The sequence below is a fragment of the Neofelis nebulosa genome, chromosome 2 (genome assembly GCF_028018385.1).
Source record: "Neofelis nebulosa isolate mNeoNeb1 chromosome 2, mNeoNeb1.pri, whole genome shotgun sequence".
In the NCBI taxonomy this organism is placed as follows: Eukaryota; Metazoa; Chordata; class Mammalia; order Carnivora; family Felidae; genus Neofelis; species Neofelis nebulosa.
Window position 1 is genome coordinate 80918830 of NC_080783.1, and position 23581 is coordinate 80942410.

Genomic DNA, 23581 nt, shown 5'->3' on the forward strand with positions numbered 1-23581 from the left:
CTTCCTTTTCTCCTCTGACTTCTTGCTTCAGCAAACATTTATTCTAAGCATTCTGTGAACATTCCTTTCTATTGATTAATGATCATGATTAATGCCTCTTTAAATACTAAAAGGTGATTTTCAAACTTTGAGTAAGACTTTAATTGTGTCTCTCTCACTTCTATTAATCTTTTCTAGGAATAGTTGCTTGGAAGATTCTGGTCTTTTAGAAAATGTGCCTCAAATGCAAATTTAGAAATAACCCAGGGAAGTATTTTTTATTAAAAGGAATAAAAAAAAAAAAAAGCCTCATTTCCTTAAGACTCCTGAAACTCTGAGAGCTTCACATTCTCTTTTGGATGGATTATTTTGACATTAGTATTCTGTTTTAAATCTGCCAGTTTTTACTGATGTCATTCTTTCATTGACCACACATTTTTGAGTACCAACTATGTGCCTGGCACTTTCCTAGACTTGGAACATAATCACTGCTAGAAAAATCTTTGTCCCGGAGAGTTTACAATCTAGTAGAGGGAGACATCACCATGCAAGATGTCTGGGTGTGATTGCTATGGACATTAACTGAGCCATAGATGCTGCGTCGGTGGTAAACATTCCAACATGCAGCCAGGTACACCAAGGCAATAGCCACATGTGTTCCACCACATTTCTAAAGCTACGATAAAGATGGTGCAAAAGGAATTTTCAAGAGTGTCCTAACAGCTGGCGTCCGTGTATGGGGATCGTATAAGAGCAATGTGAATGATGGTTGCCAGTCATCATTCTAGTGTTTATACAATACCTCAGATTTCTGTGGCTGCTTAGATGTCCGTTGGGGGAAAACATCCTTCCCATACTGAACATGAACGATCCTTAATCTGCTTGTTATAAAATGTGCGGAAATTTGTACTTTCCTTCTGTAAAGTCTTCATTTGTTGAACATACTGGAAAAGTGAAAAGGAAATAAAGTTTGAAATAAATGAAATAAAAGTCATAAATAATAAAATGAAGTGACCTTTCAAGGGATTACAGAATTAACTCGGGGAATTTATAACAGCACTCTGGGTGAAGGTGAAGAACCCATTATTCACCTAATGTTGAAAATATGTGTTTGGTGGGAGTTTAAAAAATCTTTTTAAAAGTATTGACTAACAGTGAATTCTAAAACTCTTTGTCTCTGACCCCCTTGGGAACACAGGAAACAAATTCCAATGAACCCAAAAATGAAAACTCAGGATTGGCAAAGCCAATTCACTATTTGAGATTTTTTTTTTTTTTTCAGATTTTCTTTTGAAGGGAATCATTAATGCCTTTCTTCCATGAATAGTGAAATACTGACAGTGGGCCTTTATTTTAAAACAAATTTTTAGGGGCGCTTGGGTGGCTCAGTCGGTTAGGTGTCCGACTTCGGCTCAGGTCACGATCTCGCGGTCCGTGAGTTCGAGCCCCGCGTCGGGCTCTGTGCTGACAGCTCAGAGCCTGGAGCCTGTTTCAGATTCTGTGTCTCCCTCTCTCTCTGCCCCTCCCCCGTTCATGCTCTGTCTCTCTCTGTCTCAAAAAAAATAAATAAACGTTAAAAAAAAAAACAAAAAAAAAAAAAACAAATTTTTAAAAGGAATTCCACAGTGGAAATGAAAACTAGGTCAGTGTATGGTCAACCCTGTCAAAGTAATAGTTACTGCCGAAATTGTACATATTCTAAATGGTTTATATAATTACTCATTCCCCATCACAAATATATTCAATAAGTTAAGTACCATCAAGTTCCTCTTTGTCAGATAAGGAACCAGATATTTTCTTCAGGATCACATGGAAAACCCAAGATTAGAACTCAGGGAGGGCAGTCTGGCCCTGCAGTTCCATGCTATTCACCATACTGTCTTGCCATAGACAAAAATTTCATGTGTATAGTGTGTGTCCCAAGTGCATGAAAACTGAACATCATGGCCATGCATCTGCTTGCTGAGCTACAGTGTGAATACATCCACCCTGATCTCCCCAGGTCTGTACCCATACTAGTCTTTTCCATAATCCTAGCTACTTCCCAACTCTCCTCACACTCTTGTTCCCTCTTTCACTTCTGCCTTTATTTCTATGCATGTTTTCCCTGCTTCTTGGGTGGTAAGAGCATTTCCAGGAGACAATGAAAGGACCTGTCCGAGTCTGCTGAGGTTGTCATAACAAAATACCACAGACTGGGTGGCCTACGTATATTTATTTGTCACAGTTCTAGAAAATGGAAGTCCAAGATCAAGGTTCCAGCCCATTGTGTTCCTGGTGAGACCTCTCTTCCTGGATTATAAATGGCCACCTGCTCACTGTGTGCTCACATGGCCTTTCCTTGGTGCGTGTAGAGATCGAGAGAGAGTGAGAGAGAGAGAGAGAGAGAGAGAGAGAATCTTCCTCTTCTTAAAAAGCCACCAATCCTATTGGATTAGGACTCCAACAATTATGACTTCCTTTAAACTTAATTACCTCCTAAAAGACTTATCTCCAAATATAGTCACTTTGGGGGTTAGGGCATCAATGTATGAATTTGGGGGACACAATTCAGTCCATAGCAGGATCCACGGTTGGCTGACACATAAGGCCTTTCAAAATCCCAGGAAGCCAATTAGAGGAGGAAGCTACTCTTATTCACTTTGGTTTCCCAAGAGTACACCCCCAGTAAATTTCTGTTTAAGGATGTCGAAGAGTAGCTAGAACTTACTTTCCTTCACCAGGAGCTGACATAGTTCTAGAGAACAGAGATGGACAGAGAAAACTTGACCCAATTCAAATAATGCAGTGACTTCCATTTGACTGGTCATCACCAAGGTGATTTAGCTAACCGTAAAAGAGCTGGGAGAGAAAATGCTACATTCACCTCTTATTGGGATCGTGTGGTAGGGTTTCCTATTTTTTAAGTGCCATTGTACCCTTCTGGAAAAGAAATTTGTCATACTCCTCTTGTTTGCGTAGGTCCCAACTTTCTCGGGCTCTGCCCTTTCTCCACTCGTGGTCCAACTGGACTAAGTAATCATTTCTAATCATTTGCTCATTTTTCTTCTAACATATCCTGTGGCAAGAAAGCCAAACGCAATCAGGCAATATGACATTTATAAATCATGTTAACATCCTCAAAAAGTCTCAAAAGATCTGGACTTCCTTGGCCACTTTGTATCCAGATTTTCCCCAATCTGTGAGTGTGGACCTCTTTCTCTGACAGCCATACATCCAGGGTGTCTTGGAATGCCCTTGACTCTTAGCTCTGCAAGGAAGGGACTATATTTTATTTACCAATGTATATCCATCATTTGTAACAGTAGATAGCAGGTTAATTAATTAATTAATTCACAACTTGAAGTACCAAATGAAAGGGTGCTCTTTGGGTTGCTAAGGTCTGACTCGAATCATTTCTAACAGTCTGAATTAAGCAGAGTTCTTAGGATTGTCTCAGCCCTAAAGAAGCTTGCTGGATCTGGAATTACCCTAATAGTACAAGATTACACAGGAAATCTTTGTGTATCTGTGGCCATCTGGAATATATTCACCCCACCTTTACCCACTCCCCACATTTTCCCCTTCTCCACTGCACACATCTCTACCGCCAGGAAAATATCAATGTGTGAGAATGTTACAGAACATTCTCATTTCATTTAGTTATAATGCACAGCTCATGTATTATAATAATATTATTGCAATATAATATGATATTATTACTCAAGAATCTTCCCAATATTCCAGCCTTCTACATAAATAGTGTAGAAGTGGAGCATGTGACAAATTGCTGGGGAGGGAGACTTATTCATTCCTTATGTCTCCAGGACGCAGTTGACGACTTGTTAAGAACTTTAGGTTGCCTTCAGCTCCAAGCACATAGTTCCTTCTCCCTTTTCTTACCACCTGGCCATACTTAGCTATATGAATTCCTTCTCTGCTTTTTCCTTCTCTGCACATAATATCTGTGAACATGACTCTTCCTACAAAACTGTGGCATAAGAAATAAATACAAGCGAGCAAACATAAGGTATTGTATAGGCTGAAGAATGGCTCCCGTGCATGACTGCTTCCTAATCCTCATTAACTGCGAATGTCAGAATGTCACCCTACGTGGCAAAAGGGACTTTGCATATGTGATCAAGTTAAAGACCTTGAGATGGAGACACCATTCTGGATTATCCAGTGAGGCCCAGTGTAATCATAAATCCTTATAAGAGGGATACAGAAGGACTCAGAGTCAGACAGGGGCAATGTGATGACAGAGGCTCTGCAGAGGGACAGAGAGAAAAAGAGTTGAAGATGCTAAGCAGCTGGCTTTAAATACAGAGGCAGGGGACCAACAGCCAAAGGATGTAGCTGGCCTCTAGAAGTTGGAAAGGTCAAGGAAAAGAATTCTTCCCTGCAGCCTCCAGAAGGAATGTACCTCTGAAGAGCCATTTTAGAGTTCTGACCTCAAGAACTCTACTATAATAAATTTGTGTGGTTTCAAGCCACTGAATCTGTGGCGATTTGTTAAAGGAGCCATAGGAAGCTAATACAGGTATGTTAAACAAAACTCTCCTCTTCCTTCACCCCTTACTCTTGGCTCCTTTATGTTATGAGGTAACAGGCTTTGCTCATAGCATTGCTACCACAGACCCAAGCCACTCGTTTCACTAAATGTCTGCCTCCCATTCCTGATGAGTGTCAGGAATCTTATCTCCAGAGTTCCTAGGCTACGGTCTCACCCACTGGCATGTTATGTGGATAGTCTCAGCAAACAGTCCTTCTACTGTCTCCTGAGCTCTTTTTGGGTTAATAATATTTACAGATCTGATCCCAGAAGACACAGAGTATTTGAGGGAAAATAGTCAGTGTTCTAGGATAAAATGCATCTACAAAAATTGTCATCCAATATTTACTGTGGGCATTTGGAGAAGTGAAGGGCTTAGCTCCACACTCAAATAATGTAGATGGAGTTTACCCAAGACATACATAGATATTTAAATCATGATAGATATCACGAGGCAGTGAATGACCAGGGGCAAAATGGACAATCAGAGGAAAAAAGTATTGTGGCTGAAGGAGTTTTAGATGTTTATTTAGAAGTCTAGAAATTTTATAGGAGAAAGGGATATCAAAGTTATCTATTCGGGATTTTATTCACCTTTAGTTTTTAAGTTATTTTTCTTTAAAAAAAACTTGATGATAATTTATTTAAAAAAAAAAAAACATGCATTCATGCATTTACTCATGTAAACATTTCATTTTACACCTAATTTTCAGAAGTTCACAGGATTGCTTTCATACTCATCCATAAATCTATGCTCTCCAGGCTAGAAATTCCTGTGTCTAACTTCTCTATTATGCAAAGAGAATGGAAGCCCAGTCACATTTGGGGACTGCCGAAGGTCGCTAGAAGTAAGCTAACAGCACAGACTAAACATAGGCCTTTGAATTCCCAAGTCGCCATTTCCCCCAATCTGGACCAATGAGCAGCCTATCACATGGGGAGGCGCTGTCACTGTGCATTTGCCATTTCATGGGAATAGAATACGTGGTTTATTCCTGGCCCTACAGGAAAATGCAACAAAACTTTTCTGAGAGTGAAGAATAATATAACAGAAATTGTTGTTTGGGCGATGCCTTATGCTTTTGGGGACACAGTCATTACCATAGTCAACAAATGCTTTTTGAGTACTTTCTGTGTGTCAGACACTATGTTCTTGTATTTTTTTTCCTTCAGACACTGTGCTCTGTGATAAATCAGACCCTGCCCTTATACTTACAGATGCCAGTCTAACAGTGAGAAAGACAAATATAAGTAAAATCAGAATTCAGAGTGATAAGTAACATTGGGATAGTGTAAATAGTTCTCTCCTTTCTCTGTTATTATTATTGTTTTTGGTGTATTCTGCTCCTGTATATCTCCAAAACAGATTCTTGGAAGAATTAGAAAACAAAACAAAACAAAATAAGATCAGATCACAAATTGCAGTTATCCCCACCCCCTACTTGATAATTCTATTGAGGACAATGACTAGTCTAATTCTATCAATGAAAAAAAAAAAGTGATGTTTGTCCTTCAAATGCAAGCTCATAATTTTCCTGGGATTAAAGAGAAAAGGCACAGGTGTTCTCCTGATCCCATATACAGAAGCAGGAGGGTATTACTTTCCATAATCAATAATAAAAGGAGTGACATGATTTCTTAATAAAGACACAAGCACCATAACATGAGTGTGTCTTGCTGGAGAAAGGGCACTGATCTAGAAGGTAAGACCAATTAACTTCAAGAGCAAAGCGGCAGTAACAGCTGAGCTGTCCTAAAGAATAGAATTCAGCAATTCAAATCTGAAACCTTAATTCCTTAACGAGAGACGGTGTGAGTGGTGTCTTTCCTTCTCATACCAAGCCATTTTTTAATTTGTGAGACTTTCACACTGCTTACCCAGGATCTGTTAAACCCACCTTAGGCAGGACTGAGTCATCCTCTCTGCAGCTTTAGATAAAAGATGGTGGGAAATCCCCTTAATGCTGACTTAATTATAAAGAAATGGGTGTCTGGAGAAAAAGGAACAGATTGCTTCTATTTTTAAAGAGTCATCTAGATTTATGGAAATAAACCTTCCAGCTGCGTAAGGCTGGGTGGGTTGGCAAAGCATGGCCCTGAAATGAAGCTGTCAGCCAAGAGAGACCAAAACTTTGTCAGGTTTTATATCATGGCTACTTTTTGTCACTCTCTGATGTCCTGCTGGGGAGAGAAGAAAATATCTTTCCAGATAGAATACTTGCTAAATTCCTTGGCATCTCTTGACATCACACAAAAGAAAAATTAGGTTGGATTTCCAGTTCCCTAGTGACACAAAACAGTTGAGGAAAGGTGGAGAAATGATGATAGTCTGTGGGAGAACACAGGCAGAATAGTAAATAAGCTTTTTTTTTTTTTTTTTACCGTTTATTCATTTTTTGATAGAGACAGAGTGAGTGGGGCAGGGGCAGACAGAAAGGAAGACAGAATCTGAAGCAAGCTCCAGGCTCTGAACTGACAGCACAGAGCCCGACACGGGGCTTGAACTCACAAACCGCAAGATCATGACCTGAGCTGAAGTCAGATGCTTAATCTGACTGAGCCACCCGGGGGGCCCTAGTAAATGATAAGCTTTTAAGCAGCAGACCCCAGATCTCTGCATTTTTTGTACGCTGTTACTCCTTTAAAGGCTGCCCAAAATTAGATGGTGAGAAAATGTTTCTGGTGATAATTTAAATATGGATCTATTGTAATCAAACTACCTTAGAATTATCAATGGGACTGTTTCTCATAAAATTGGGATAGGAGACAGTATCATTTCAATTCACTTTTTATTGCTGTTATTTCTAGTTTAATGGAGAGCAAAGGAAGTCATAAGAAAGGAAGGGATGGATAAAATACAACCTGCTACCTTTCCTTGTGAAACAACAGAAATTGACTTAAAACGATGGCTTCCCATTACTTTTACAGTCACGTGCTACCGTCTTTACATAGTTTATAAGGTACAGCCCCCTCTCTTCCTTGTTTGCCAGTTGAACCTGATCTTTTACCACCTTTTCCTACTTCCCGGTCACTAGTTTGCCCTCCTCTGTGGTCTGCTCCAACCTTAAGGAGCTCCTTTAAGTTCTCTTAAATCTATAACTCTTACAGTCCGTGGACCACTAGTCCCCCCCACATCAGTCATAATCTGATCCCAGAGTTTATAGGGATTGCCTATAAGGGAATTATTTATGTAATACTATATATAGGATGTAAGCCTGTTTCTCCTCCCAAATAAAAGAGTAAAATACTAACATATATTCTTCTGCATTCCTTGGTTTGCATGAAAACTAGAAAAAAAGGCCACTGTCATTGTATTCTCTGTCACATATGCTATTCCATTGGCCAGAAACACTCTTCTTTCTTCCCATAGTTGGCCTTGGTTCCGGTAAACTCATTCTGTTCCTTCAAATCTCAACTCAGGTAACACTGATCTAGGTGTATTCCCATTGACCTTACAAGTTGGAGTACATGTTCCTGTTATCTGGATCTAAGGGACTTCCCATATCAAAGGATGTATCCCAGTATGACGGGACATATCTGCTTTTTTCACCATTACAACCAAACCTCTGACCTGGTTCTGGCCCACACTACGCTTTCAATAAACACGTGTTAATCGAACAATCAGCAAAGTGAATATTCCTTTTTCATTTTCCCTGCCAATACTAGCCTACTCCTGCAGAAAGGAAGAGAGCAAACTAGGGCTGGATTCATCTGCAGCTAACAGATTGAAACTCAGCAAGAACATGTGCCAAGTAGAGCTGGGGAAGACGGATGGAAAACCATAAAAATATAAGACATTATTAACACAATTCGAGAAAATAATAAAAGGACCTAGGACATTTTTAATGCGACTCCAAGTGAACACATGAGAAGGTAAGCAATTTAATTAAGAAAACATATTCAGTCTTAGAGTGAGGAGTAACAATATGGAAGAAAGTCTTCAGGAAACCTGGACCTAACCTTCCACTAAATTTTCAGAGGGACTTATTCAATGCAAATTGTGACGCTGGAATCAGGCCTCCAACACAAAAGAGGGATCAGAAGGGTCTGGAGTAGACCTCATTATAAAACAAATTTCAGAAACAATGAGAATATTTTAAATATTCTCTAAATATAACCTCATTACTGCTTTCAAGCAATTCATGTTATCTCAAGAAAAGAAAATGAAGTAACAAGACTTGCTTTTCAAAGGTGGCTCATGGAATTCAGCTTTATTGCTCTGTTGTCATCATTCAACTATGAGAGAGCATGGTCGACATTTTCATTTTTGCTTAGGAAATAAGAAATAGAAGCTAACAGAAAATGCAATTAGAATACAATTTGCTTTGAAGAAGAACTTTCCAATAAGAAGCACTAAGTATTAGAAAGGACATTGAAGGAAGCACTGAAGTCTTAGAACAGACTTCCACCTGTCTGGAGGTGAGATTGATGATGCTTTCCCAAAGCAATATCACTTCGGGCTTATCATCATGATTAATGTTATCATAAGCTCATCATATACACATACCTCAATGTGGTAAATAAGCATGGAGACACAGGTTCAAATCCTGGCTCTTCCACTTTCTCCATTGTTAGATATAGCTGAAGCTTAATTCTTCCTTCTAAAACGTGGATACAATAATATCTACAGCATAGGTTTGCTATGAACATTTCTTTCCTCCCATCCTTTTCTCCCTCCCTTCCTGTCTTCCTTCCTCTTTTATTTTATTATGAAAAGAACACTTAAGATCAGATCTACTCTCTTAACAATTTTTAAGTGTAATATATAGTATTTTGACTATGATTGGTACAATGTTGTCCAGTAGATCTCTAAAGCTCATTCATCTACTTCCTTTAGATCTTAGCATGATTAGCATCAGCCTGGGAAACTCTTCTCACCCCATCTAATGGTGTCACTTTCTTCATCAGACAGTCTCATGGCATTGTGTGGCCCTCCTTCTCAGCACCATCACAGCTACAACCTTATATTTGCATCTGTGATTCTTTGATTAATGTGTGTCTCTGGCACCTAGTCTAGTACCTGGAACTCAGTAAGAGCTCAATAATTTAGATTGATGAATGAATAATTGAAGGAATGAATATATACCTGAATAAAAATTAAGATTAATAAAAAAGATAAAGAGACATGAAATGGCGCATCCCTAGCTCGGCACCTTGCTTCTTAGGTGATACCATATCCTTCACTAGTAAAATTTCCCATTGTTCTCATAGGAAAATATCAAGACATTTTGGATTCATTTCTTTGTTTGCCTGCTTCTTCAGAAATGCATGTAACTTCTATAGCTACCAACAAGCTAATCCAGGAGATATTTGGGAATGTTCAGGAGCTGGAAGAATTCATAGTGAAGTTTCTTCTGTTAGTTCCGCAACAAGATTTATCTTTGTTTGTCCTCCAATCCCTGCCTATAACCCCGCAACCCTGCAGACAAACAAGCCTCAAACAAGTCTATCCGAAACCACAAGGACCACATCCTGAAATAACAGTTAATTACACAGTAGTGACTTTTTTTCTGGCTCACTGATCTATAATTTTTTCATTCTCCCTGCTTTTTTCTCACTGCCTCATGGTTCTTGTGCTTTTAACCCAATGAAGCTGCTTGTGTTACCATGTATCACTCACCATAGTTTTACTTCCCCTGATAATATAGTCAGAGAACCTCAGTGTGCTGCCCAGGCTAAATAAAGATCGTGGGCTCCTTTTTACAAAATTAAAGAAATTTTTAAAAAAGTTTTAAATAAAAATGGAACCAGACTCTTAAGAATGTAGTTCTTTAAATCAGAATTCATTAGTAAGGCCTCCCAAAATTTGCCATGTGTATTGCTGTGATAAAGATCACTAAATTGTAAGATCTGTGAGTCTAGGTCATCTATCCCAGCACCTAACACAGTATGTTGTGTATAATGATTATCCAAGAAATATTTGTTAAACAAACAATGAAAAATTATTATACACTGAAAACAAGGGCCTTCTTTATACAAGGTATATTCTAACAACAAAATACACTCAGATAGAATTAAAAAGGGACCTGCTTATGCCCTATATGAATTAGAAGCATCAAATTTCATTATAGTATAGTGTAGTATAGTATTTTAGAGGGAATTCTGAATCTCTTCGTGTTGACCAAACTAAAGAGTAGCACGGAGAGGCAAAAAATATACTTCTCTCAAGAGTATAAACAATGTAGGTAGCAGCTTTCAAGGGTTTTAAATTATTATTAAAATTAGTGAAGCCATTACAAAAATTAAAGCCTAGGTAGAGTACTGACTGATATCACCTGATGAGAGAGGACCAAGGCATATTCTTCTTTTCATCCCTCCTTGGCATCTTTCATACATGTTCAGTAAATATTGGTTTACTTGTTGCTTAAACAAATAATGTGCAGGAATTTCCCTGTGCTGATTTACCCACGGTTTTCTCTCGTACCTTCTTGATCCTTCCACTTTTATGAGCAGCACGATTTGGTGAAAACCATTAGCGAACTTTCCCCCTTTAAAGGAAGGGTTCCATATGGGCTTGTTATAGTTCCATATGGTTTTGTTATAGCCAAATCTTCCATAGTGTTGATGCTTGCTCACATGTTAACATAAAATACCACCAGAAAAAGTCCCCTTACTTCTTTTCAGATGTCCAGATCTCTGTATAAAACTAGACAGTGAAACTAGCTCAGATGTAATATTTGCATGCAACTTGGGTTCTTTTCTCCGTATTAAACTGGCAGGTCTGTCTCCTGATTTTGATGACCCTGAAAATTCCTTTGTGTTAACAACATATACCTTATTTAAATCTTCTCTTTACAGAAGAGTTTGATCAAATTAGCATATGCCTTAAAAATAGCTTTCTTAGGGGCGCCTGGGTAGATCAGTTGGTTAAGCATCCGGCTTAGGCTCAGGTCATGATCTCGTGATTCGTGAGTTTGAGCCCTGCATTGGGCTTTGTGCTGACAGCTCAGAGCTCGGAGCCTGCTTCAGATTCTGTGTCTCCCTCTGTCACTCTGCCCCTTTTCTACTCATGCTCGCTCTCTCTCTCTGTCTCTCTCTCTCTGTCTCTCTCTCTCAAAAATAAATAAATATTAAAAAAAAAATTAAATCGCGTTTTTAGATTAGGTTTTTTCTAGGTGTCATTCAATTTTAGAAGACCTAGTTATATATCTATATAAGAGACTTCAGGTTAACACAGTTTTGAAACTTGATGATAATCAATTTAAGATTTAAAGAGCCCAAGGACTTTGGAAAAAATAAGTTTGGGGCTTTCACTAGATGGCTGCTTATGTAGTAATTGTGATATGTGAACTTTTAAGATATGGACACCCCAGCCCAACCCCTATAAGCTTGCTCTGTAGGCAGGTGCTCTAGAAACAAAGTAATTCTATATGGAATCCGTGAATGTATTCCTGTTTTAGGAAAATAAGACACAGACATAAAACAGAATCCTCTCTACCACTAGCTCCAGCCACCCTTGCTTCCACTCAACCTCACCTCACCCAGATTTCAGCTTTGCTTTTTTTCCTCTTTTACTTTGCTCATTCACTGGTCTTAATATCCATATCCTTCACTTTTTATTACTTTTATTTACCCATTAAATTTTGGCACTTGGCAGTGAATCAGAAACCAGATGACAGAACCATTTACTATTGGTACAAAGGTCCTGTAGAAAATGTCCACACCATTATCCCTTAAGCCTCCTTCATCACCATCACCACCACCACAATCATCATCCAGCTACAATGACTTAACTGCTTCTATAAGTTCATCTCTATACCTAGGTCCCCGTTCTGTTTTCCTTTCCCCGGAAGAGCTTTTCTTAATTTTCCCCCAGATACAAAGATTAAAATTAAAGTAAAAAACAGGAGAAGAATAATGAAACTAGATTTATGGAAGTTCATTCTCTAAATCTAAATTCTTTCATGAAGCCTTTTAAAATAATATTTGTTTATTCATTTATATCTTGCCATATTCCAAGAAGGATTAGAGGTGACTTGTAAAGCATATACAAAACAAGATAATGAAGCAAATACACAAAAAAAAATGAGGAAAGAAATAATTTGGATCAAGACCTGTATCACATAGATCTGCAATTGCTTTAAAATGAACCACAACTTTGGCTATGATTTTCCTAGGAAAATCCTGAGGAAAGCCTTCAAATAGCGATAGGCCACAAAGGCCATTTTAAAAAAAGTACAGTTTTAAGTGCAGTCCTAATTTCAGTAGATAGATTTTGAATAAATATCTCTATAATTGAGAGAAAAAGAAAAGAAACAGCAACAATTCAAACTTCCATAAACATTTTGTCTTTAGATACATAATTTCTCCAAAATCCTTTCTCCCCCCAAAAGATCTTTTAAAATGTACAAAATTCCATTGAACATATTGACTGTCATCTTGTCAACTTTTAGAGGGTGACATTACATATCTGGAAATGTGTGTCATGTAAGCTGTAGTTTCTGTCCTGTAGAATATCTCTGTCTAATTGGGAAGACAGATGTGTACACATAATCCCAGCAGAGCAAGAACATCTTAAGAGACAGAGTCACTCAGTGTGGTGGATACACATTAGATTGTAAAAATGGTAGACAATTGGCTTACCCACTTCTCCCAAAACCAAAAATTGGCTTACCCACTTCTCCCTTGCTAGATGTATCTGAGACCCAATTCCCTTTTCTAAGATGTGGCTATAATAATACTTATGACAGCTTTGCTATGAATATATGCACTTCTTTTTAAATCTTGGCATAATTAACACTATTCCAAGAAAGCTCTTCTCAGTGCATCCCACAGTGTCACTTTCCCTTTCTGCAACATGTGCCACTCCCCCAAAGCTGTAACCTTATAATTATGTCTGTAATTTTTTTTTTATTAATCTGTGTCCCCAGTACCTAGACCAGGACTGGAATCTATTGGAACCTATTGGATACTCAATAAATTTAGATTGATAGATGAATAATTGAAGGGATGAAAATAGGCATGAATAAAGGTTAAGAGATATAACAAGGTACATACTTAGCTCGATGCATGCAAAGCCTTTAAAAAATTATACCTTGAGAGGCGCCTGGGTGGCTCAGTCGGTCAGGTCATGATCTCACAGTTTGTGAGTTTGAGCCCCGCATCGGGCTCTGTGTTAGAAGCTAGAAGCTCGAAGCACAGAGCCTAGAGCCTGCTTCAGATTCTGTGTCTCCCTCTCTGTCTGCCCCTCCCCTGCTCACACTCTGTCTCTCTCTCTCTCAAAAATAAATGAACATTAAAAAAAAATATTTTTTAAATTACACTTTGAATCATAGTTAATGATTATTATTTATTCCCAAATCTCAGTTATAGTAGCGAGAAGAGGCTTTTCCTCTTGGATCCTTTAATACAATAGTATATATAAACTGATCTGTTTATTCCCCATGTGTTGAATAAATGGCACAAAATAGGAATACCTTAAAAATATTTAAAATATTTTAAAAATATTTTTTTAATGTTTTAAAAAGTTTAAAGGAATCCCTACCTGATTAAAGCAGTTTTAATTTTGTGGTGATTAAAGGAAATGCCAAAGTGCATAAGGCAAAAATCTCTTCATGCTTTACACTTATAGATAATTATCTTTTTAATATCTGACCTAACCTGTAAGTTTAATGAGTACAGGAACTTTGATTTTTTTTTTTTTTATTCCTTGATCCTAACACAGTGCCTCACACAGTGTATATACTCAGTAAATATTTATTTAATGAAAGAATATATGACTGAATAAAGGAAGGATAAAACAAATGAAAATGGATGTGAGGACTCAAGCAATATTCCATTATGTCCTGAGGAGAAAGTTTATCTGACCAATAGAGTCTCAGAATTGCCCATTTATTTTAATTTTAATTTTTTAAATTTAAATCCAAGTTACCTAACATACAGTGTAATAATGGTTTCAAGAGTAGAATTTAGTGATGCATCACTTACATATAACAGCCAGTGCTCGTTACAGCAAATGCCCTCCTTAATGTCCATCACCCATTTAGCCCATCCCCCACCCAACACCCCGCCAGCAACCCTCAGTTAGCTGTATTTAGGATTCTTTTACGGTTTGTCTCCTTCTCTGTTTTTTATTTTTCCTTCCCTTCTCCTAGTTCATCTGTTTTGTTTCTTGAATTCCACATATATTTGACATCATACGATATTTATCTTTCCCTGACTGACTTACCTCACTTATAATATACTCTAGTTCCATTCACATTGTTGTGAATGGCAAGATTTCATTCTTTTTGACTGCCAATAATATTCCATTATATATATATATATATATATAATATGTCAGTAATTAATATATATAATTGAGAGAAACACATCTCTCAATTATATATATAATTAATATATATACATATGTTGGTATATATATATGCTGATGCATATATGTGTGTGTGTGTGTGTGTGTGTGTGTGTGTGTGTATGTGTGTGTATGCCACATATTCTTTATCTGTTCATCAGTCAGTGGAAATTTTGCCCATTTATTTTTTGAAAATCAGCACCTTCAGTCACTATTTTGAATTTTGTAAGCTATTAAACTTTGGTTGTTACCTGGAGTCAATGTCATCCATACAAAAGGCCACCAATAACACACCTATAGCAAACAAAGTTGGATTTATTTCTCATTGCAATTAGATAATCAGGGGCTATCTCAATGAGAAAGAGTTAGGAAGGACTTATTGTAGGATCTGATCTTATATTAGGTGATTTGGGGAAGGATTCAAGGAAAAGAAAGTTCACAGTGGACTGAGTGCTGTCGGGAAATGGAGTTAATTCTATAGCTGAATACTTAATGAATTTTAAGTAGACAAAAAAGAATAGGACACTAAAGCTGTCATTGGTAAATATGAGACAATGATTCATATTATCTGGACAGGGGGCTATTTGGTTCATGTTTTGTTATGTTCAGACATTGTTACAAAGTAGTCTCATTTTTGCCTTTGTCTGTCATGATCCCCGAGTACCCTCGTCTGGTGTGGATCTTCTGTGAAATTGTTATGTTTACAAGAAACAGCAAGAACTAGCTGTGATTGCCAGCTGGCTCCTGGATGTGAGGGACTACTTTTCTCTTTCTACTGGGAAAGTGGCATAAACAAAACAAAACAAAACAAAAAAACCTGTAACCATCTATATTTGATTTAGGTTGAATCATTTTCTTAGTTTTCTAGCAAAGTCTTCTAAGCAAAATATAGTCAAAGATGGTTGCTTTCACAGGGAAAGATGAGGGTTAAATTTTGAACTGGAAAGACAGAAAGGATTATTTCATTAGAGCAAACTCACAACGTTGGGGTGTTTAAAGACACATGAAACATGAGAAGAAGGAAAATTGATCATAAATTTTACTTACTTTGTGTTTTGAGTTGTTGAGACCGAATTTTAGAAATAAGATTTTGTAAAATAAGGACAAAGAACATCAGAATATCGTTTTTTACTAAACTTACAAATAGGATTTTTGTAAAATTATGGGAAAAAGGAAGTCAGAATTTGTTTTTACAAAGTTATGGAACACAATTGCTAAAATACGTACGAAAGTAGTGTAAATGACAAAATAGGACTCCATCTTCTAAACAAAATGCTCCAATCAATCTGAGATTCATACCTAGCATTTGTCACTTTAATTTTAAAATAACGTTTTAAAGATAATTATATTTGTGAGTGATCCATATTGTTCTCTGATTAGGTAAATAATCAATAGAACTGAAAACCGAACTTTATTTTTAGATTGAAATACTCAAGTATATTTAAAATCTTTCTTGGGCACCTGGGTGGCTCCGTCGGTTAAACCTACGACTTCAGCTCAGGTCATGATCTCACAGTTCATGGGTTCGAGCCCCGCATTGGGCTCTGTGCTGATAGCTCAGGGCCTGGAGCTTGCTTTGCATTCTGTGTCTTCCTCTCTCTCTGCCCCTGCCCTGCTCATGCTCTGTCTCTGTTCTCTGTCTCTGTCTCTTAAAAACAAATAAAACAGGAAAAAAATTTTTAAAAATCTTTCTTTGTAAAAGATCAATCAAGTAACCCAAAGATTGTATCTCAGTGTATCTTTACATATTTTTTCATCATCCATTATATGCTGTCAGTGATATTAACTGTTTTTGGCTAGTTCCCAGGACCTTTTACAGGCTTTCATCTTCAGAAACTCAATTGCTTCCTGTATGGGTAAACTCCGGAACAGAAAACCTGCCCTTCCACTGATTTGGAGGCAAAGCTTGTAGCATAGCTTATGCATGCTTTTTTGCTTACAGACATGATTATCCTGCAGCCTCTCCTACATGAAAGCTCCTGACTCCCCCAGCATCCTCATTAAAGTACATATTGCCAGACAGAGCTCTAAGTATACAATTAGTTTTATTTTAGTCTCTGAAGTTTCTTTCACTCACATGTGTGGTCCTCTCCTTTCCACAATTTAATACGTTTATATTTTTTCACTTGAGGGAAAACACACACACACATGTATACCCACATTCAGCGTACACTCCTGAGGTTGATCTCTTGCAAAGACTCAAGAATCATGCCATTAGGGGCTCCTGGCTGGCTCAGTTGGTTAAGCGTCTGACTTTGGCTCAGGTAGTGATCTCATGATTTGTAGGTTCAAGCCTTGCATCAGGCTCTGTGCCGACAGCTCAGAGCCTGGAGCCTGCTCTGGATTCTGTGTCTCCCTCTCTCTTTGTGCCTCCCCTGCTTGCACTCTGTCTCTCTGTCCTGTCTCTCTCTCTGTCTCACTCTCCCTCTCAAAATGAATAAACTTTACAAAACTTTTTAAAAAAGGAAGCATGCCATTAAAAATGGAACACTGCTCAGAGGCATCTATGAGCTTTCATCTACACAGCCATAATGAAGCAGAGATTTGTTAATTTTCTGGTTAAGTAAAACTTCTCAAGTTGGTTCTCCATATTAGGTTACAGTAATTAGACAATGGGCAAAACTTTACTTCACCATGTGTTAGGTTGGTCTGTTAGGTTTAGCACATACACACTGTTGCTTCCCAAATTTCTTCTATCATCCGTTTGTTTTGGTAGAACACTAAGCATGCCCCGTTTAGAGTTGAGATCATTGCCACATAACTTAAATAAAATACTGCTGTAAAAACAATTTATTTCCCTGTTATTTTTTGGACCTGTATAATTCTCATTCAATCAATTCTCTGGCTCATTTAAATTATTGACTCTGTTTAAAATACAACTGATAGTGCAAGATATTAGTTTGGTAAAGACTAATTAAACAGTTCAACAGTTTCTTCAATAGTAATTTTTAATAATTCCAGGTAATTTAAATCATAAGTCACCTTACAAATCTGTGCATATAAAAAAGACACGAAATTTAAAAGTCGGACTCAAAAAGTCAAAGGCAAATGTTGATGTGGATACTCTGGCAAACAAATTATTGTTTATTGAGCTGCTTCATGTTTAATATTACTCCCAATTGCTTCCCATTTTTTATTATGTAATTAATGTCTTTTTGTTGGAACTTCAAATGAGCCAAAACAATGTTAGACACTTCAAAATAAAAACATGGATTAAAAAATATAGATGATATTAATAGCTGAAGTTAGAGACCATTTTTTTTTTACCTGTTTTTCTTTTCTTTCAGTCATGCTGCAAAAGCTTGTGCAAACTGAAGGGGATAAAAAGGAAAAAAAATCCTTACTTGTTCAAGTGTTTCCAAAGCAAATATAATCTTTGCCTTTATAATTTCTGCTGAGAAGTATGGGGCTCATATGGGCAGTATTAAAGAGAAATAGGCAGCCAGGTAGAGTTTGAAGCTTGGCTTCAGACTGTCTAAAAATGTATTTCACTGAAACACATTAGTAGTGTCCCTTCCTCTAATAACACAGTATATGTTTCCTACTGGATACTTCTTCTTTTTCCTCAGGAAAAAACATCTCTGAAAATTCTAAATTATTATGTTGGCTTTTATAAATTAGGCTTTTCAGCCTCAATTTAAAAAGCCTAGCAAATAACTCCAAAACTCATGTTAATGAAAGCAATTCTGCAGAGTGTTCAGAAATGTTAGTTCGGGGACACCTGAGTGGCTCAGTCAGTTGAGCATCCTACTCTTGGCTTCTGCTCAGTCATGATCGCACAGTTTGGTTCGTGAGACAGCCCAGAGCCTGCTTGGGATTCTCTCTCTCTCCTTCTCTCTCTGCCCCTTCCCCATTCCCTCTCTCTTTCTCTCTCTCTCTCAAAAATAAATAAACATTAAAAAAAAAAAAAAAAGGAAAAGAAATGATGGTTCAGAATCACAGCTTATTGGTGGTCTGGTATTCCAAGAAGGTCTAAAAATCATTCCCAAACTTCTCACTGCCTTTTTCATAAAGTACCTGGGAAGACAGAGAAGAAACCGAAAACTTGCAACATTAAACACCATAACTGACAACTGACTCACTACTAAGAGCTTAGATAATTGACACTAATTATAAGGGAGTCTGATTGAGGGAAAACCTCCTCAGGCTGCCACTCACAGCAAGAATGGCAAACAGTTATGTGATATTTACTATAGACCTGGGATTGTTCTCAGACTTTTCTTGTTCCCATCATGTACTCTTCACAACAAACCTATGAGTTCAGTTACCATTATTTTCTCTGTTTTTCAGTTGAGAAAAACAGAAGCACAGAGAAGTGAAGTGACTCACATAAAGGCAGTAAATGGTGGTGTTGACAGTTAAGCCTAGAACACCTATACTCTTAGTCATTATAGCACATTACTTCTTGGTATATCACAGTTCTGTTTCATGAAAAGGGAGTCACCCTTCGCAATGGTTTTAATGTATTTTCATTACTATATGACTTTGACCAGTAAGAGTGAAGAACTGTACTGCCATGATTCTCCACCCTTGGGTGCTTTTCCAGCGTGCATCATCCCCACCATCAGCGTCTTTCTGCATCTTGTAAACAACATACACTGCAGGAAAAAACTGGAAGAAGCGGGGGGGGGGGGGGGGGAACGTCCTGAGCTGGGTCAAGTGTGACTGCAAAGCTTTCATTTCAGTCAGGATATTTACAGAGAAAAAAACTGAATCCTGCAATGAGAGAGGGAAAGCCATTGTAGAAAGAAAGGAAGTGTAACAAGAAGACCCAGAAAAAGATCTTGTCTTTGAAAATGGTCGTCTATAGCCTTAGGGAAAAATTTCAGTAAACATCTGGCAACCTTAAAAAATAGCAAGAAAAACATGTCTGCTGCAAAGCAAGAACTGACAATTATTTACAAAAAAAAAAAGGTTGAGATAAAAAAGCATCTAAATGAAGCACAAAAGAAACTGGATATGTAAGCAATGCAAGTATACTATTCATAATGTATGTTATTAAGTATATCTATTTATATATCTACACATACACATGTATATATAGTGGAATTAGTACCTCAACTGAAGATGTTAAAAAGCCATTACCACAGAAAAAACTAAGAAATTTTCATAGAACAAAGAAGAAAACAAAAATATGAGGAAAATTGGTATGGGTAGGGTTAAGGGAAACCAATAAAGATTGATGAAGCATCTAGAACTAACAATAATGTAGATCAGTTACCACCTCCAGGTCAGAAGGGGTGAGCGAGCAGCAAGTAATGAACCCTAGAGAAGGCAATAGAAGAAGAAGTTGTTACTGAGGCACAGCCCAGCCTTGATCCAGCAGGGAGGGAGCTGAGGGAATAAATATCCAACTTTCTTGCCCTCCGATGTTCTGAAAATGTCTCTTATTGGCCAGAGACAACTGGGAGGCAGAAGGCCAGGAAAACCTATTACTCCACCTTAAAGGTCAGACTCTTGGAACATAGAACACAGTGGAGAAGGATGGAGAATAGATCTGTGAGAAAAATGGAGAATATCCAAACCCAATGAAATACACAGAAGGGGAAGGGCGGAAAACTAGCATTTGTGTAACTGTGGCAAAAATGACACAAGAACAAAAACAAAAACACCCACAAATGGAAGAGGAAAAACAAAGATATCATAGAAGAAAATTTTCCTTAGGAGGCTGTACGTTGAAAGTGATCACCATGCTGTAGGACTACTAGTGACAAAGACTCACACCTAAATGCCTCTTGGCCAAAGTATAGAGCAAAACCATACAAGGTTCAAGAAAGACAGTTTACTTACAAAAGAAACAGAAAATTGAGTTATAGCTACAAGGTTTTAAAAGGAAACAATTTCAAGTTAAGAATCCCATACTCAGTCAACTTGTTTTTTTATGTGTAAAGAAATCAGAAATACATACATATGACTAGGCATGGAAAATATAACACCTATATATTTCTCTTAAAAAACTAGTCTTAAATACATACTATGAGAAAGAAAATAAAATGAGCAGCTGGATAGAGTATGTTATAAAGTCACGCTGGTTGACAACATAAAAGAATTTTAAACACACACATATACAGCCAAAGGTTTAGCTACAAAACAAAATACATACATGTATTGAAAATATTTTCAAAGTATGTGAAGAAATTGTAAGATAAATATTAAATCCATAATACCACTAATAGAGATTGTAAATCTAATAACACTATTATAGATTCTAAACCTAAGCTTATATAAATAAAGAGGAAAAAAGGACAGGAACAGTGTGCTAAAGTTCTTAACTCACATATGGAAATATATTCTTCACTTCGACATTGAGAAGTAATAGTAATATCATCACCTTTTACTGAATGCTTACTAAATGCCAGGAACTGCTCTGAATAATTTACCTGAATTTATTCATTTCAAACTTAAAATAACTCCATTACATTGATTTCATTATTATACTGATTTTACAGATGAGAGCCGTGAAGTTAGATTACTTGCCCAAAGTGAACCAGCTAGTTTTTGAGTTTGTCTTTGTAGTCACCAATTCATACTTATTGCATACATTTAACAATAGGAAATTGATTAAATAAATCACAAAATATCTAAAAAATATAATATCTTCCCCCAAAATGTTATAAAATTTGCTGATGTGTAATGATACATGTTTTCAGTCACATGTGAAGATATTTACCTTGTATTACATAGTAGACATCCATGAAGGTTGGAATCCACTTCTTCCAAACTCCTGTTCATGTTGATATTTTGGATTTCTTCTCCCAAGTCACAAATGTTCTTAATGGCATCTAGAATGCTGAATTCTTCCCAGAAGGTTTTCAATTTACTTGGCCCAGAGGAATCACTATCTGTGGTGGCTATAGCCTTACAAAATATATTTCTTTAATAATAAGACTTGAAAGTAGAAATTACCACATGACCCATGTGCTGCAGAAAGTTGTGTTAGCAGTCATGAAAACAATATTAATTTTGTTGTACATCTCCATTAGAGCTTGTGTGTGACCATTGTCAATGAGCAGTAATATTTTGAAAGGAATCATTTTTTCTCAATAGTGGGCCTAAAATATTCGGTAAACCATGTTGCAAACAGCTGCGCTGTCATACAGGTTTTATTCTTCCATTTTTAACGCACAGGCAGAGTAGAGTTAGCATAAATCTTAAGGGCCCTATGATTTTCAGAATAAGTGAGCACTGGCTTGAACTTAAAGTCACCAACTGCGTTAGCCCTTAACAAGAGACTCAGCTTGGGAGTGCCTGGGTGGCTCAGTAGGTTAAGTGTCCGACTTCAGCTCCAGTCATCATCTCCTGGTTTGTGGGTTTGAGTCCTGCATCGGGCTCTGTACTGACACCTCAGAGCTTGAAACTTGCTTCGGATTCTTTGTCTCTCTCTCTACCCCTCCCCCGTTCATGCTTGCTCCCTCTCTTTCTCTCTCAAAAATAAATAAACATTAAAAAAAATTAAAAAGAGAGTCCACTTGTCCTTTGAAGTTTTGAAGCCAAGCTCTGATTTCTCTCTAGCTGTGAAAGTGCTAGATGGTATGTTCTTCCAACATAAGGTTGTTTCATTTACACTGAACACCTGTTGCTTATTATGGCCACCTTCTTTGGCGATCATAGCTGGATCTGCATAACTTGTTGCAGCTCCTACCTCAGCACCTGCTGCTTCATTTTGAACTTGTATGTTATGCAAGTGGCTGCTTTCTTTAAACCTCATGAACCCATCTCTACTGGCTTCAAACTTTTCTTCTACTGCTTCTCAGCCTTCATAGAACTGAAGAGAGTTGGGGCCTTGCTCTGGATTCAGCTTTGGCCTAAGGGAATGTAGTGGCTGGTTTGATCTACTAACCAGAACACTAAAACTTTCTCCATATCAGCAATAAGGGTGTTTTGCTTTCTTATCATTGGTGTGTTCACCAGAGTAACACTTTTGAAGAACTTACCTTTGTATTCACAGCTTGGCTAACTGGTGTAAGAGGTCTAGTTTTTGGCCTATCTTGGCTTTCAACATGGCTTCTTCACTAGGCTTAATCATCTCTAGTTTTTGATTTAAAGCGAGAGAAATGTGACTCTCCCTTTCACTTGAACACTGAAAGGGACCATTGTGGGGTTATTAATTGGCCTAATTTCAATATGGTTGTGTTTCACGGAATAGGGAGACCCAAGGAGAGGGAGAGAGATGGGGAAACACCCAGTCAGAAGAACACTCAGAATACACACATTTATGAATTAAATCCACTGTCTTATATGGGTATGGTTCATGGGGCCCCCAAACAACAACAACAGAACACCAAAGATCGCTTATCACAGATCACCATGACAAATATAATAATAATGAAATTTTCTTTGAAATACTGTGAGAATTACAAAAAGTGACACAAAGACATAAAGTTAGAGAAGGCTGTGGATAAAATGACAATGATAGACTTGCTTGATGGAGCACTGCCACAAAACTTCAGTTTGTAAAACAAAAAAACAAAAAAAACCCCAGTATCTGTAAAGCAGAATAAAGCACATTCACTGAAGCAAGCCTGTATACCTCACAGAGTTGTCTAGAGTGTCAACTGATTACACTAGATAAACCATATTTCAATATATCAACCTTTCAGTTAAAAGAGCCAATAAATTTTCTCTTTTAAGCCAGATGGCATCAGGTGTCCTATCATTTGTGACTGAAGGAGTCTTAATGATTACATATTTTTAAGGAAAATGAGATTCCAAACTACATGATATTTAAAAGACCAATACATGGATACATATACACATAGTGACTAAAGTCAATGCTT